General features: G+C 37.9%; 1 protein-coding gene across 8 annotated transcripts in view; it reads right to left on the bottom strand.

Annotated features, from left to right (window-relative positions):
- The window catches only part of GPHN (gephyrin), a 321331-nt gene that overhangs the window by 296777 nt on the left and 8142 nt on the right, over positions 1–16412 (bottom strand). The gene's annotated exons all lie outside the window — the stretch shown is intronic.

The raw sequence follows: 16412 nt of genomic DNA, 5'->3' as shown, positions 1-16412 counted from the left end.
GAATTACAGCAAGCATCCCAGAGGGGACTTGGATTTAATTCCCTGTTGGCTTACAGGGATTCAAACCCATTCACTTATGTCCCAGAAGACTGCCTTAATTACCAGATCAAAAGGCTGGACGTAGACAAGCTACTTATCTGTTCAAGCTAGATGACTATATGGTAAAGAATTAAAATGCTATGGCACCTGGACAACCAGCTGTAGCAACCACATTGTAGCCAAACAGCTGGGGCACTCAGCTGGGAGAAAAGATTTAGATTCTAGTCCATTCTTTATGGACTATTTCTGTTTTGTTACTTGCCCTCTAATAGGAAACAAAATGTAACAAAGTCAAATATGCAAAGATTGGAACCCTATTCACTTCCTTCCCACTGCATGGTCCAAGCTCCTAATTTTAAGGTCCCAAAGCATCACCACATCTATGTATCTTTTGGATCTAGCCTATGGGGTGTGACAGAGACTCATTTGATTGACTATTTATATCTCTCTCTTCAGAAACAAAAAAATTCTTACCATTTGGGTACCTCTTCGGCCATTAAGCTTTTTTAATTTCTGAAATGTATGACTAAGGATACAGCTTGTAAAAGCACTGCTCCATAGAGGGAATAAAGAAAAAAAGCGTTCCATTCTAAAGAATATTTAGAGTTGGTTCTACTTTTACTGAAGCAACCATGACATCCCCAAATGAATACTTCCAGAACTAGATCAAAAGAATACTCTCTGCTGTCACAAGCATCCAAACTCTAGTAAGCCCACCTTATCGATAAGTCTAAAATAATACTCATTATTCATCTCCCTAACAGCATCTACCACCATATTATATCTTAAAGTTAACATTCTTCTTCTGGCGATTTCAGCATTTTTTCTTTTTTTTTTTTAATTTTTGCAACTTGCATCTTGTGGATCACAGAATCACAGAATAGCTGTGGCTGGAAGGGACCTCATCATATAAGAGGTGCTCTAGCCCCTTCATCTCCTCTGTGGCCCTTTGCAAGGCTCGCTCCAGTAAATGTGTGTCTTGCACTGGGGAGCCCAGAACTGGTGTCTTGCACTGGGGAGCCCAGAATTGGACACAGCACTCTAGATATGGCTTCACCAGTGCTGAGCAGAGATCACCTCCCTCAACCTGCTGGCAACACTCTGCCTAACACAGCCAAGGATATTGATAGCCTTCTTTGCCATGAGGGCGCATTGTTGGCTCATGTTCAACTTGCTGTCCATAAAGATCCCCAGGTTCTTTTCTGCAAAGCTGCTTTCAAACTCATTGGCCCCCAGCCTGCACTGGTGCATGAGGTTATTGCTCTCCAGGTGCAGGACTTCGCATTTCACTTTGTTGAACTTAAGTTCAACATTTCTCCAGCCTGTTGAGGTCCCTGTGAATAGCAGTACAACTCTCTGCTAATCAGCCACTCCTCCCAGTTTTGTGTCATCAGTAAACTTGCTGAGGGTGCATTCGGTCTGGTCATGCAGGTCATTAATGAAGATGTTAAACAGTACTGGTCCCAGTATTGACCCCAGGGGCCTCCACTAACTACTGGCCTCCAGCTGGACTTTGTGCCACTGATCACAGCACTCTGAGCCTGGCAGTTCAGCCAGTCCACCTCACTTACCAAGTCTGCACTTCATCAGCTTATCTATGAGAATGTTATGGGAGACAGTGTCAAAAGCCTTACTAAAACAAAGGTCTCCCCCCTCCACCAAGCCAGTCACCTCATCACAGAAGGCTATTAGGTTGTTTAATCATGATTTCCCCTTCATAAATCCATGCTGAGTATTCCCAATAACTTTCCTGTCCTTCACATGTTTGGAAATGGTAGCCAGGATCAGTTGCTTCTCACCTTCCCAGGGACTGAGGTGAGGCTGACCAGTCTTCAGTTTCCCAGATCCTCCTTCTGCCCCTTTTATAGACTGGAGTGACATTTGCTCTCTTCCAGTCCTCAGGAACCTCTCCTTTCAAAGACAATGGAGAGTGACTTTTCAATTACATCGGCCAGCTCCATCTGCACTTGCAGGTGCATCCCATCAGGGCCCATGTACTTGTGCATGTCCAGTTTGTTTATGCATTTCATAACCTGATCTTCGTCCACCAAGGATAAGTCTTCATTGTTTCAGACTTCTCCTCTGGTCTCAGAGGCCTGGGATTCCTGAAGGCCACTCCTGACAGAGAAGACTGAGGCAAAGAAGGCATGCAGTACCTCTGCCTTTTCTGTGCCCTTTGTCATTAGGGCCCTTGCCTCATTTAATAGCAGGCTCAAATTTTCCCTAGCTTTCCTTTTGCTGCTGCTGTATTTGTAGAAGCTCTTCTTGTTGCCCTTAACAACCTTTGCCAGTTTCAACGCTAGTAAGACTTCAGCTCTCCTAATCCCATCCCTGCATGCTCAGACTGTGTCTCTGTATTCCTCCTGGGTCACCCGTCCCTGCTTCCATTACTATTCATTTAATATTTTCTCCGTCTAACCAAAATTCACATAAAAAAATTCATCCCAGCCTTAAATACAAAAGCAATATAATATTCACATTGGTTAACCAGTATGATAAATTAACCATGAAGTATTTGTCCATTCTTTAAGTATCAAACTAGAGACTGTAATATGCTTTGGAATATCCCATTAAGTTTAACATACTAATGGCGCTTTGCATGTTCAACTTCTTATCCCAAACTCTTAGTCCCTGGAGAAAGGAGGGATGCAGACAAAAATAAAACGTCAGATTTAAGAGGAAGACAAAAATATATCACTATGTATGTCATTGACAAAAATATAACACTATGTATGTCATTTATGGTTAATTAGAAGTGTCTCAGTACATCAAAAGGTTTGCAAGCCTTAAAGAAACATCCTTCTATCCAAAGAATTTGACATTTTCCCAGATGTGAACATCTGACTGCCATGTCAATCAGATTTTTGTATGCCAAATTAAGTCTGTTCTATAGTTTTTACTATTAGTTCACTATTTTTACCACAAATCTGTTCTTCGGTTTAGTGCCTTCACTTTAGTGACTGCAAGGTGGATCAACGTCAAGAAGAATAGCTCTCATCCAGGAAGGTAACACCTTGGTGATGTTGATCACAAAAAATTATCAGGAAAATCAAAAGCTGCCTGACTCTTTTGGAGAGAGGTGTACAATAAAAATACATGTATTACATACTTCTAGTATACTGGATGACACTTCTCTGAATTAGCTAATTTGAACAGACTGAATTGATAGAGAACCTTGTTTACTGTAGAATAAAGAAACTAAGTCCACAGATTCTTTGCTATCCAGCTAAGAAATTCTACACTAAGGAATTCTATTTAAAAACTTCTAAACAACCCAAGAGAATGAGACTGAGAACAAAGCTGCACATGAATAATGATTTCAAGACAACTGATCCTGATCACTTAAAATGAAAAAACTTAGTATAAAGCAATATTCTTTCAAAACACAGAAAATCTCAAGTAAAAAAAAATTACTATGTGCAGCGTAAGAGCATCTCTCAACTGCTAAATTTTGTTTTATAAAATTAACCCACAGTCTTTTGAGGCAGGGACTGCCATTTATTAAGTGTTTATATGACACCTAACTTAATACTCCAGTTGACCGTGGCCTCTAGGGATCTCTAATATATACATTACATTACAATAGGCCTTTAAAGTAATTGTTAAATAACCAACAAATGTGTTTTACTAACAAGCCATATATTTTAAAAGTCATGCTGGAGTAGCCAAAGCTAATTACAACAGAGAATTCAAGCTAATATAATTATTTGAGAACCTTGCATACTAGGACAGTAACAGTTCTTGTCCTCAAAGATTTAAAAAGACATCTTTTTAGCATATGGCCTACCTGGCATATAAGTTTCAGGATTTCCTTTATACCTGAGGACCTGCAAAGTATTTACAAACATAAAAGAAATCTGCAAAATAAATAAATCAAAAGTGATATATGCTGGCAGAATGAGCTTTATACAGATTTATACAGCAAGCAATGCTATCAGTCACAATCCAATGTCTGAAATTATATCCAATATAGAATAAATCACCGAACAGTGACAAGCGATGTAGTACTGTGCGCTTTCCCAATACCTTTAAAGCAAGGCCTTACTTAAATGATCTCATCTGGGAAGCCAGTAAAAGGGTTTTCTTCAATTACATTCACTTAACATGGTTAAAAATCCAGTCTGCATCTTAAGATGCATCATCAATGCACAGTAATGGACATTAGATAGCTATGTTACAGCCCAGAGGAACATTTCAGATGTATTACATTAACTTAAATGGAACTAACACAATTGAAGCACAGACTGCTTTTTTTTCCTTCTTTTTTTCCTCCCCCAAACCTATCAAGAAACTCTTTGAAAGTATGGAGGCTGAATTTTCATTTATGATTCCAATGGAGGAAAGGAAGGTGAATCTCCAAAGGCTCCAAGTGTCTATAAAAAGCTAGCAAGTGTGAGAAGTTACAATGCTATTCACAAATTCTAGGAAAACCGTTAGCCAACAATGTATGTGCAATATAAATAGACAACAGATGCTTATAAGTCAATCCTCATCCTACAGGTTGTGTATCAGAATCTGGCACAGCAATAATGCACGGACATTGCTTCCTTGGCACTGATCTATAAAATGCCTCTACTCATGAACAAATGGGGCAGACAGATTAGTGGAACAAGTTATTAAATTTCTTACTAGTGTTTTGTTTGGCAAAAGGCCCCATGCAAAGGCAACGCAGACCGTTCCACCTCTCTAACAGGCAGATCAAAAATGGGGCACAACACAGAGCCCAACCTGACAAAACCCACTGAGTTATACAGCTAAATATCAGCACTGTCATACCTAGAAGCAGCAGCAGCCTGGTATGAGGAAGCCTATGAAAGGAATGGAACACACACATCAAGAGGCAGCAGAAGGTATTTGAGAAGGTGGCACAGCCATAAGGGATAGTTATTAAAAGGTTGGAAATTGCTGCTCTGATATCCAGGGAATCAAAAAGGAGAGACATTGAGCTTTAAAGAACTGCTTGCTGACAACAACAGGTTGATGTTAAGGCTTAGCTACAGTCGTGAGAAAGACTAACAGAAGATATCATAAAAATGACGAGTTAGGCAAGGCTACACAGGCATACATATTCCCAGGTAGCTGAAAGGACACATACAAAAGAGCACACAGAATCTTCAGACAACCACCAAGTCAATTTTGTAGAGGTGTATAAAATCCACTGTAAGGACAATGTATTAAGGCCTTAGATATAAGCACAGGAGCTCTGTACTTTCAGACTTTCCAATCTGCACCATAGCTGTCGGCTCATTTTATTTTCTTTGGTTGGAATCTGGATTAGAAAGCTGCATCCAGTTTCATATCCATCCCCTACCCAGAGGTAAACACAAGCACTTGGACCTACCTCAGTTTTAAAAAGCGAGGGAAGGTTCAAATGATATTTGAGTCCAAAGTCCTCCTTCAAATCCTGAAACAATCAGACTGGTAAGTATGCACCTCCATCCACACACGTGCACTCATGTGCGCGCGCGCGCACACACACACACACACACACACACACACACACACACACACACACAGTGGAGAAAGAACAAGTGCTATGCCTTCTAACAAAGCAACAACTAAAAATTACTCCTGTCCCATCCTGGGGAACTTTGGGAGAGCAAAGTAACAATGAAACAATGTATTCTGAGAAGCAAGGGCTTTCCTGTGTGAGAGGCTGTGCTACTTGAACTTACAATGTCAATTAAAGATGACAGAATAGACCAGTGTAGGCTGCACCTAGAGAGGCTTATTTTAGCTGGAGAATAGCTTTTTGCCATTATCAATTTACCTCGATCTGGTTGCATCCAATAGGTTGACTTTTTCACTTAACACCAAAAACAATCTGTGCAAGATATATGGTATATTTGATCAACAGGCTCTATATAAAGATACACACCCAAAGGAAAAAACAAAAACAAAAAAGAAAACAAAAAAGTAACACTTACAAAAGAAAGATTTCAGTGTAACTTGTCAAATTACAGGCAAAAGATATTACTGTCAGTCCCAAAGGAAGTATGCCTTTGTCTAATTCACAAAGAGCTGGACTTATGCAAGAAAAGAAATAATATCTGAAAAGTAATTTCAATGTATAAATGGCAAAAAAAGCCATTTTCAATATTTGGCTAGCACAATTTAAACTGAATGCAAAGATAAAAAATTAGACCTAGAAGAAGCTGACAGCAAAGGAATGTTAGCCTTACTTCTGTATCTTCCATCATTATTAAAGGAAGAGCTAATTTATTATTTAATGCTTTATTCTCCTGCAAGCATTAAGAAAGCAGTGTGCTCAAGTATTTTGTTTAAAGCTGATGAGGGGAAGGGACAGAGGACCTGCTGTAAAACTTGGGAGTCTTTTTCTTCTTTTAAGAACTTTTTCTCTTCACATCAGCTGTAGTACAACCATAACCAAACTCTCAAATCTCAGTAGGTAACCAATAGTTTTGTAATAAAAGCTAATAAAGAAAAGTCACGAAAATTAGTGGAATCTAATGTCCTCCTGAAAGAAGAAAAGAAACTAGTAAGATTGAAGCTGATGCAGAAATCAACTAGGCATCACCAGAAGTAGTACAATCACTTGAAAAGCAGCAAGACAATCATTTAGTATCCAAGAAAGAGGAATATCTCAAAAGCAAACACAAATGCTTCCATGAGCATGATCACGTGAATGGAAGACAACTGAGTTTTCGGTCATTGTATGTAGCCTCAGGCTACTGACTCTCAAATCGCAATCAGTGGACTACGGGTGGTGCACGAGGCTATGAGATGTACTCTTTTATGACAAATTAGATCAAGATCACAATTTCTGGCTTTTCCAATTGAAGCGACTAAATGAAAGTGCACTGCAGTAATAATACAAGTTTTGAGGGCTTGACAACAGTTTATTCCCTAAAAATACGGGAGCTACTGCCTTGGTCAAAGACCAATTTTTCTCATGCGTCATTACTAAAAGAAACAGTCATATCTTCTTTCTACTTACAGCAACTTGCTTCCATCTCCACTCTGCGGGCACAAACGTTTACACATAGTAAACCCAGAGAAACTGATTTAAAACTAGCTTGGCAAAATATTTGCATCTGGATCAGTTCCCAACCTGGTTCACCATAGAGCTGTATGAACACGTTTGCTGGCATACAAGAGAGCTCATGGACAGGACTACTTCTCTAGGTGGGATGAATTTCACCATTCATAAAACAGAATAACAGATGAATTTATCACAAATAATTGCTAAAGGACTGAATATTTGTCAACATTTTGAATAAGGCTCAGTAATTTTTTTTTTTTTTTTTAAGGAGACACCCAGGATTACAAGTTTTTGCCATATTCAGTTTATTCCTCAATTCTTTTTATAAAAACAGTTTTCTAATTTTGCCCTTGTTAAGTGATGTCTTAAATCTTCTGAATGGATGGGATGCTTGAAGACACTTATGGATTCATAATTATTAAGCACACAAATCTTCTTCCCTGTTTAGCTAGCCCGCTTTCCACTCACATCTTTTATGCCTCATTTGTATAACCTCCGTCTCTACATTCTTTGCTAGAAGCTACACTTTACTATATGCTTTTGCATTTATATAATGTCATTATCAACAGTCTCCTATATATTTTCTTTTTCTCTCAGTTCCCTCAAAATCCTATTTTTATTATGCATCTTTAAATTGTGCTTCTAAAAGGAGTGGGTTTTTTTAAACGTTAGGATTGCTTTTTACATGACTACAGTATTTCAGTATTTTCTACTATTTTAAACCACATTTCCTCTTTACTTTCACTATAAATTTAACTTAGTGCTGAAGATGCCACTTACTTTGCAGCTCATAAAACAGTTTAGCTAGGTAGCTTCATCTCCAAACACTGTATCTGGACACAAAAAACACAGTCGGTACATAATTAGTAGCCATGGAGACTGTGGAAATGTATAATATTTGACAAATGCGTGGTCCTGCAGGTTTCTGATTTTAAGTAAAATAAGGCCTTAAATGAATACACGGGATCCACTGACCACAATTATACAACTAAACTATCCATCCTCCTTACATCAGCCCATTCTCTCCCCCTTTTTAAGGGAATATCAAGAAACCCAAAGTCTAACCTACCCAACTAGCTGATGCCTGTGACCGGTTGTTCCAATTACCTCCATCACATGGATAACAGTCCATCCAAGAGAAAGACAATGATTCTTTTCAGGTCAGCAGTGAAGAAGGTATGCAGGACAAAAATGAAATTAGAAAATTATCTTGCAGGCAGATGTCAAATAGTTGGTGTATAGAGAGGTGTACACACACACACACACACACACACACACACACACACACACACACACACACACAAAAGAAACACAAGTCAATAGCATGTCAACTACTACTTATCACGTGTCAGGTTAGCATCCTCAAAGTCAGCATATTAGCTAATTTGACTGATAAAGATATGTTTAGAAAAATTATACCTAATGTAAGTAAGATGTTAGATTGAAAGATCTATAGTCTTTAGAGCAGATGACAAATGAGATCTGGCAGGAATGGATAATGTATGTGTGTGCATGCATGTGTGTGCATGCACTCATGTGTGTATAAAACATATGTGTAAACACACACATTTTCTTTCCCCTAGCATACTTCAAAAGAAAGAAAGTTTTCACTGCATATACACAACATTCTCTTGTGTGCAAATTCCTAGCACCATTTCTGTCCTGGGAAAATGATAAATATTTATTACATTTACAGAAATTCACACTTTTGCTTGCACCATAATTCTAAACGCAAGTGCCACTTTGGGCAAAGGGATACAGTTTGAAGTATATGTGTCTAGTATCCACACTCACATTGAAGCACTAGAGCTTCTACATTTCTAACAGCAGAAATAAAATTAAAGTTAGTAAATTAGAGAGGATGTCACTCTTAAATAGTCTTCAAATTAGGTCTCTTTATTAGGCATCCTCTAGCCAAGACAGTAATTTACAGAAAATAATTGCTAGAGGTTTTTGACTAATTTTGATAAATATATTAAAAAAGCACAGACCCAATCTTCCTATTTGTCTGTGAATCCTTAATGTAGTGTTTGCCTTTTCCCAATTTTAATACTGCAGAACTCTAATATTCAGCCTTCCTAGCTACCCAAACATATGCAAGTTCCCAAATACTTAGCTCTTCATTAAGCACAAATGTCTGGCACAGCCTTCGTGTTCACCTAGCTACTATTTGCATGAATCAAAAAAGTTCACATACAAAACGGGAAAGTATATCTTGGCCTACCACTCCTCAAAATATTTTCCTATAACAGGAAAATCCTTACCCCCCTTAAGTGTGCTTTTTCCTGTGTGCTATTAAGTGGAGGCAGTGTCTTTGCTTGTCAACCAGGTCAGGCTAGTAAAGGCCATTGAGAGGGTACCTGGCCTGACAAAGCAACACTTGCAGCAAAGGAGACAACACTTAACTTAATTAAAAGAATGTCAAGACTATCATCTTCCGAATTAATCAGGGTGAACCATGCAAAAACAACACATGATTAGATCTGCTTGAGCTGTGGCCAGAAGGAGAAAGTCCTGCCCCTCCCCCTACCATCCTAGCTGTGCAATCCTGCCCCTCTGGGGATCCCACACTGTGCTGATTCAACTTGTTCACGCTGCAGAAAATTAACAGAGAGAGACAGACAGACAGAAGTTTTCTGCTGGGTTAGCAAGTTAAACTGGTTTGCACACAGTAAGACTTGGCACAGTAGAGCCAGTTTGCGAGAGGAAAGCATGGCTCTGCAGCTGCAAACAGGAGCAAGAGAAAAGCAGAACAATGCCCTTCCCACAAGTCGGCTGATAAGCTAAATTATATCATGTAACTCCATTGAAGTAAATACATTTGGAGGAGGGAAAAAGGAAGGAAAATTAGTAAAGAACACTAGCAATGTAAAAAATTGCCAGCCTTGCTCACCATTCACCTAATTGAGCAGAAGTATTTGCATAGTTCTGTGCTGAACTAGATCACACAATTGATTCAGCTGGAGCATCTTTTTGCTAGGTTAAGTTTCAGCTGTTTCAGTTCCCCGCCCGGTTCACTGTACAGCCATACAAAAGGTTATGCCAGCACAGTGCAGCAGGGGAGTGAACACTCAGCAGTGATGGTAGAGCCATGGGTAAATTTTCATGGGGGAAAAGATTAAACCTGGACAGAGTCCTATAGGGCTCTAAGGAGGTGATCAGTTACAGAAGACTGCATCCTGCACCAGGAAAATATTCTCTCTGAAAAATGCAGCTTGAGATGCAGGGAATGCAGGAAGACAAAATCCCTGACAAAATATGGCATGGATTTTCCTAATAGACAACTCAGCTGGATACACAGAGTGGCTCTTCATATATTATATGAATATCAAAAATTAATGTAAATGTGCTTTTTCTATCATTTCTTCATCTATGCCTTTTATAAAAATTTGCAATTGTGTTGCTTATTTTGGACATTTGTCAAAAAAACCTTTATTTTATACTGAATTTTACTTCAGTCTAGTTTAAGTGAAGGATAATTTCAAGGTTTGTTAACAAAAGACATTTCTCACACCTCTTCAGGTACTTCAGCTCCTTTCTCCAGAGTATCCAAAGGATATGCCCTCACCCACATCACTCTCATAAAGTGTGGAGAAACAGTCTGGTATCACTTCCCATGCATGGTTAGGAATGTCTCCTCAGTGCTGACCACTGGAAGACCTCCGGCATGCAACAAGAATTGTCAGAGGCACACACCATACTGTCGAGGCAAAAAATAGCTAATGGTGTGCCTATAGATTAGTATTCCAGTTTGGTTCAGCAGTGCACTTTCCAAGCCTATCTCCCAATAGTCCCCAATCAACATACTGCAGAGCAGTATTGAAGCACAACAGCGGAATTCATTTTGGACAAACCTAAATGAGATGTACTCCAGGAGTACACCCAATGCACTCCAACCATTAGTCAGAGTTCACTCCATGGGACTGGAGCTAATGTGATGTAAAGCACCATGAACCACAAATAGTGCGGATTCAGGGTCACCAGTGCTAAGCATCTTGTTTTAGAAAACTGCTGTCAGGCTGCAGTACTTGCTGACATAGACTTAGCTTAAATTGACTGAAACCACAGAAGATAATTTAACTTGTTGAATTATAGTTAAAAGACCTATGCAGACAGAGGACTAAACAAGAGACTTAAAGTCTATTTATGGCTGCAGAATTGAGAGAGCACTATTATCCTAGTATAAAGAATTTCTGCATCTGCCTGTTTTTTCTACGATACTGAAATGGCTGCTAGTTGAAATGTTATCATCTAGCAGTTTAAGGTCTAAATTTATGCTTTGAATTAATTACAATATATATTTTGCTATTGCGTCAAATGGTTCTGGGCTAATGTTTTCACAATATCTTAAACATAGAGGAAGCTCCTGAATGTATCCTAATTGTTAGATACTCTCTAGATGCTAATAAGATCCTAACCACTCATTTAAAAGTGGTTTTTGTTTGCATATTTTTTCATACACAGTGTTAAATTTACTTTCTAGAGCCGCAAGTATAGGAAGACCATTTTTAACTGAAGATACTTGTTCAGTGCAGAACAAAGACGACTAAGTATAATCTGAACATGAAGGCTTGCTAAAATTATTGAGGAGAGTACCAGAAATTGATGCTGGGGAAAAATGCTGAAAATGGTTATCATTTCATACCTAAAACCTCCCTTATGATATGGTGAGTCTTCACAGCATCTTACACATAACAATCAGATATAAGACACAATCAAGAAATTAAGAGATTTTTCTAATGTTGACAATCCATGATGTCCCAGTTTAATGCTATATACAGATTTGCCTCAGATGCCTTTTCCAGAAAGAGGTTCTGGTCATCAGAGCACTCAAAAAAAGTCTACTTGAACCCTTTCCTGACAAAATAATGGTGAAACAACAACTAGTATTTTCACTAATAACCTTTGATCAATTGCCAAGCTAAAGAGAAAAGTCAAGCACCAAAACCACTGTGCATAAACTAGAGCTATCTCCTTTAGAATAAAGACATAAAAACAGGCAGGTGAGCATCCTTCAAGTTTAATGAACATAAGAAATTTTTCAGCAGTCGCTCTTTTCATGCACTTTAGAGCTTCCATTTTGATCCTTGATGCTTAGTGAAAAAAGCCTGAGAGTTTCAGATCAGAAGGTCCCAAACACTGAAGACCCTAATAAGAATTTTAATTCTTACTCTGCTGGAATTTAACTGGTAGTAGACATTAAGGTTTTGCTTAGCTCCCTACTGTGGGCTAGGGCATATTCCTAAAAAAAGGATGAAAATATCATTAGATTCTGTAGTAGTTTAAATATCCTCAACTTACATTGTATATACCTTTAACATAACTGTTCCCAACTTCTTACAGCCCTGTGCCTTGCCTTCTCTCCAAAGAAGCATGCCAGACAGCCCATTTACTTGAAAAAGCTAAACAATAGAGGATTTCTTTCAAAGATCTCAACAGCCTCTTATGTCTTCTGGTTTATTCCATGTATCTCCTCTTGGTTTCTTCCTTTCCTTAATTCTGCTAAACAAATGCAAACAGAAATGTTGGCACATATAGAATGATTTGGAATCTCTCCCAGCAGGAGATTGGGAGAGAAGGAAATTCCACACAGACTTTTCAGTCTGTTCAATTGAAGGGATCATTAAAACGCTTATCATCAAGTGTATTTTATAGTAAGTAGAACTTTCATTTTGACATCTATGTTGTACAGATTCAGCTAAACCTAGCAACTAGGGAGTTCCATTTCACTGATTTACTATATCCAACTATCAAGCCAAAGGAACATCATGAGTGTGATTATCTGAGCAGGAATTCATGACATCATGATGCTAGGAAAAAGATGGAGATTACAGAAACATTCAAAAAACCTTTATATACCATTTGTCCTTATATATTCTCTAACTTTTCATATTTTTAAGGATGAAATCAGAGCTTAATAGCAGTGCTGATTTTTTAACCAGAGGGGGCTACACCAATTAGCATCTGTTGTCACTTTTTTCCAGCATCTCTGGTATTTTTTGAGGTTTATCTACAGAAACACTTAGTCCCTGGACTACCTTTTAAAGATGTGTTTCAAAACACTCCTCCTCAGCATACTTACTCTAGGGCTCATCTTTTCCCAAGAAGCTGATTTTGAGGACATCTTACTTGTTTTAGGCCTTAATGTCTCCTCTGGAGTGCTTACACAACTAAAATGGAAAAATGAAGCTGAAAGAGAAGTGGGAAGTGCCTATTCCTATTCATCTTCCTTTTTTTCTGCTTGTTCTGAAAACAATAGTCTTTTTTCTTTCCAGATATGTACTTCCTTTTAGGCATCTTGCCCCTTTCTCACAATTTTTCTCTGAGGTAAAGATTCTGAAAGGGAGCATATAGCAACCCTCTGGCTTCACACCTCTCTACACTGCTACACCACTAACGTTCAGTGTAGGAGAGAACCATGTTAGTGGGAACCTAATTACTATCTCTTTGAACTCCTGGATTTTTTTTTCCAGAAACATATACTGCCACCCAGACTTTCCTAAGATATCTGATTTGCAAGTAACTGTAAAATACTACAGAAAAGGATACATAGCTGCCTGACACCGGCAGTTTCTCTTTTATGGCTGTCTGTCTTTGCATTCCCAAGAAAACTAGTTGAGGAAGGGATAAGAAACAGCACAGTAGAAGTGTACTGGTTTTCCAAAATCATACCTATTGCCATACTCAGGTATCTCAATGCATCTTCAAGAATTTCTGGGTGAAGACTTTACAGACTTGTGACATTTCATCCCAGGCCTTGCTATCAACCCCTTCACAAGTGGTCTAGCAACTTCTTAGCACCTTGCTAAGGAGAAAAGGGGATGTTATTTGTTTAACAGCAATCTCTGCCTACTCTGCCATTTACCAAGGCATCCTAGGAACCATTCCTTTCCGAACCAGGATACTTTTCAGCAATTCATTTTAATTCCTACAAAATGTACATTGTTCTTCATCCATACAGCTTCCCATAAAACGAAAAATTCTGAATAGAGCCTTGCTTCCTAGTAAATACCTTCCATCATTTAGGTAGGCCACAGTGCTCTTCCTGTTCCTCAGAAACACCACCACCTAGAAACAAGTCACAACACAGATGTAGATATCTGCAACCAAACAGGCAGGAAAAGAGGTGACTAGGAGCAGCCCTCACCCTTCTAACAATAGCATATCATGCTGATTGCTACTTACCCACTATACTTCTCTGGACAACCACAACCATAAAAGCCATGATGATTTTACTAAAGATGGTAGCAGCCTGAACTGTACAACCTAGACATACTTCTGCAAGTTGGTATTTTTAAAACTCACAAATGTCCAAGGAGTGGGGCAAGTTTACAGGTCTTCAGGATTTCAGTGTGAATTTAAATCCCCCACGACATATGTTTCAAACAACAAAACAAACAAAAAACACCACATACCTAAATTTCCCACTCTGAGGTTTCAAAGTCACATTTAATATAGAGGAAATAGGGTATAAAGATTATCACTTCCTAGGTTTAGGTTTTAACACTACCAACATAAGTTGCAACTCTCCTTTATTCAGAACATAAGAAAGACTCATCAGCTGAAAAGGAAGCAAAAATAGGCCTCCCGTGTATCAAGTAATCAAATACTTTTTATGAAACATTTACACTGGGTAATAACCAAGAGCCTGAACCAAGATCAGGGGCCAGGTAATTTTAGATGGTACAATATGAAGTCAACAAATCCTCACCTAGACAACAAATTACTGCCTACTACTAAGTAAAATATTTTGTCTTCACATGATAATACTTCATTTTAAATTAATATGTTTGCCTGGTATGACAATATTATTAGCAAATTATATTGAAAAAGAAATGTTTTATTTTTCAACTGTCCTCCTTCCTCTTTGCAGCTAAACTGTCAAGTTTCAAAACAAGATGCCACTTTCCACAAACATTGAACAAGGTAAAGCATGCACAGTATATTATCTACGTTTTATGAAAACCTTGAAAACAGGCATCCTTCATGAGAGTTCTATATATATTAATATACAAACATTTCATTGAATCGCCTTGAAATGCTACATTACAGTTTTACGTGCCTTGTTTTTTTTTATCCACTATTTGGTTCATCCATTTGATTAACTCATATTATTCAATTGTCAAAATAAATATGAGACAAATTTTTCAACTGAAAAATATTTCCACATAGAATTTAACTTCCCCGCAATATACAGTACAACAGAGAAAATGTATAAGAATTCCAAGAAGAAACATTAAGTACTCAAAAGCCCAAAATACACTAAAGTTCAAGGTCCACATGCATTCAGCTTCTTTGCTCTACTATATAATTAAGTGATACAATTCAACTAGAATTGGAAAAAATGCCTCTTTAAGAAACAAGTATTTCTACAGTTGCAATCTTTAATAAGCATACCGCACTTCATAGTCAATATATTATTATATGCTCTACTAATATAATTTGTATGTTAAGTACATAACAATATTAAATATAACGCATTACAAATATTAAAGATTGCTCTTCTAGGTAACTAACTTGCATACAGAGATAAATTGACATTGAGTCAGTTGTTCCAGGTCTTGGCATACATCAAAAAACACTTTCCTGCTCAAAAATAGATTTTGTAACACATAGCTATTCACTAAATCACTGAAATCAGCCAGTGGAAGTTTTGCCATTTATCTCCTACTACTAGGAACATGCAATGCATTGCACTTCTTACAAAATACCATTCACCCACCTTGTAATGGTGGGACGGAGCCCTGTTTTGCAGGATTTTGCAAAATGTACACAGAAGATGATTCTTAGGGCTTTATACTAATTTTTTTCCACTTGACAGCTAAGGCATAAAATAAGCCTTGTAAAATTAACAAGAAAACAAAACAAGTAAACAAAACACATCACATACACATCTCTCGCAGAATGAGATTTCTTAAGATGACTACCTAACTAAGCCTGTTTTTTCAAGCACATTTTTAATGGCATTGCTATTTCCTGTAAACTTCAACTTCCTATTCTCAATTGCTTTTATGATTAAAAAAATCCAAAAAGTTATGCTCTTCTGTTATATAAAAAATCCCAAATATAAAAGTCTGCTGCCTTCTCATTTCCCATACAATTGTCCGTTACTTTTCTATTGTCCAAGAACAGCTTTTTCAGAGATTCTGCTAAGCTTTCAAGAAATATTCTGCCATAAGCGAGACTGTACCTATATAAGACCATTTCAATACAACAGGTAAAGAGCTACATAACTATAAATACATGTAGGAACACAATGCAAATGATATATTTAATCCAAACATCCAGACCTAACAAGAACTAAAATTTGTTCTCATTTTTAGTTATCATGTCCTCCAGTTACACAGTATCAATCTCATAAATCACAGAC

This window comes from Dromaius novaehollandiae, chromosome 5 (genome assembly GCF_036370855.1).
Source record: "Dromaius novaehollandiae isolate bDroNov1 chromosome 5, bDroNov1.hap1, whole genome shotgun sequence".
In the NCBI taxonomy this organism is placed as follows: domain Eukaryota; kingdom Metazoa; phylum Chordata; class Aves; order Casuariiformes; family Dromaiidae; genus Dromaius; species Dromaius novaehollandiae.
This window is presented reverse-complemented; position numbering and strand designations above follow the sequence as displayed.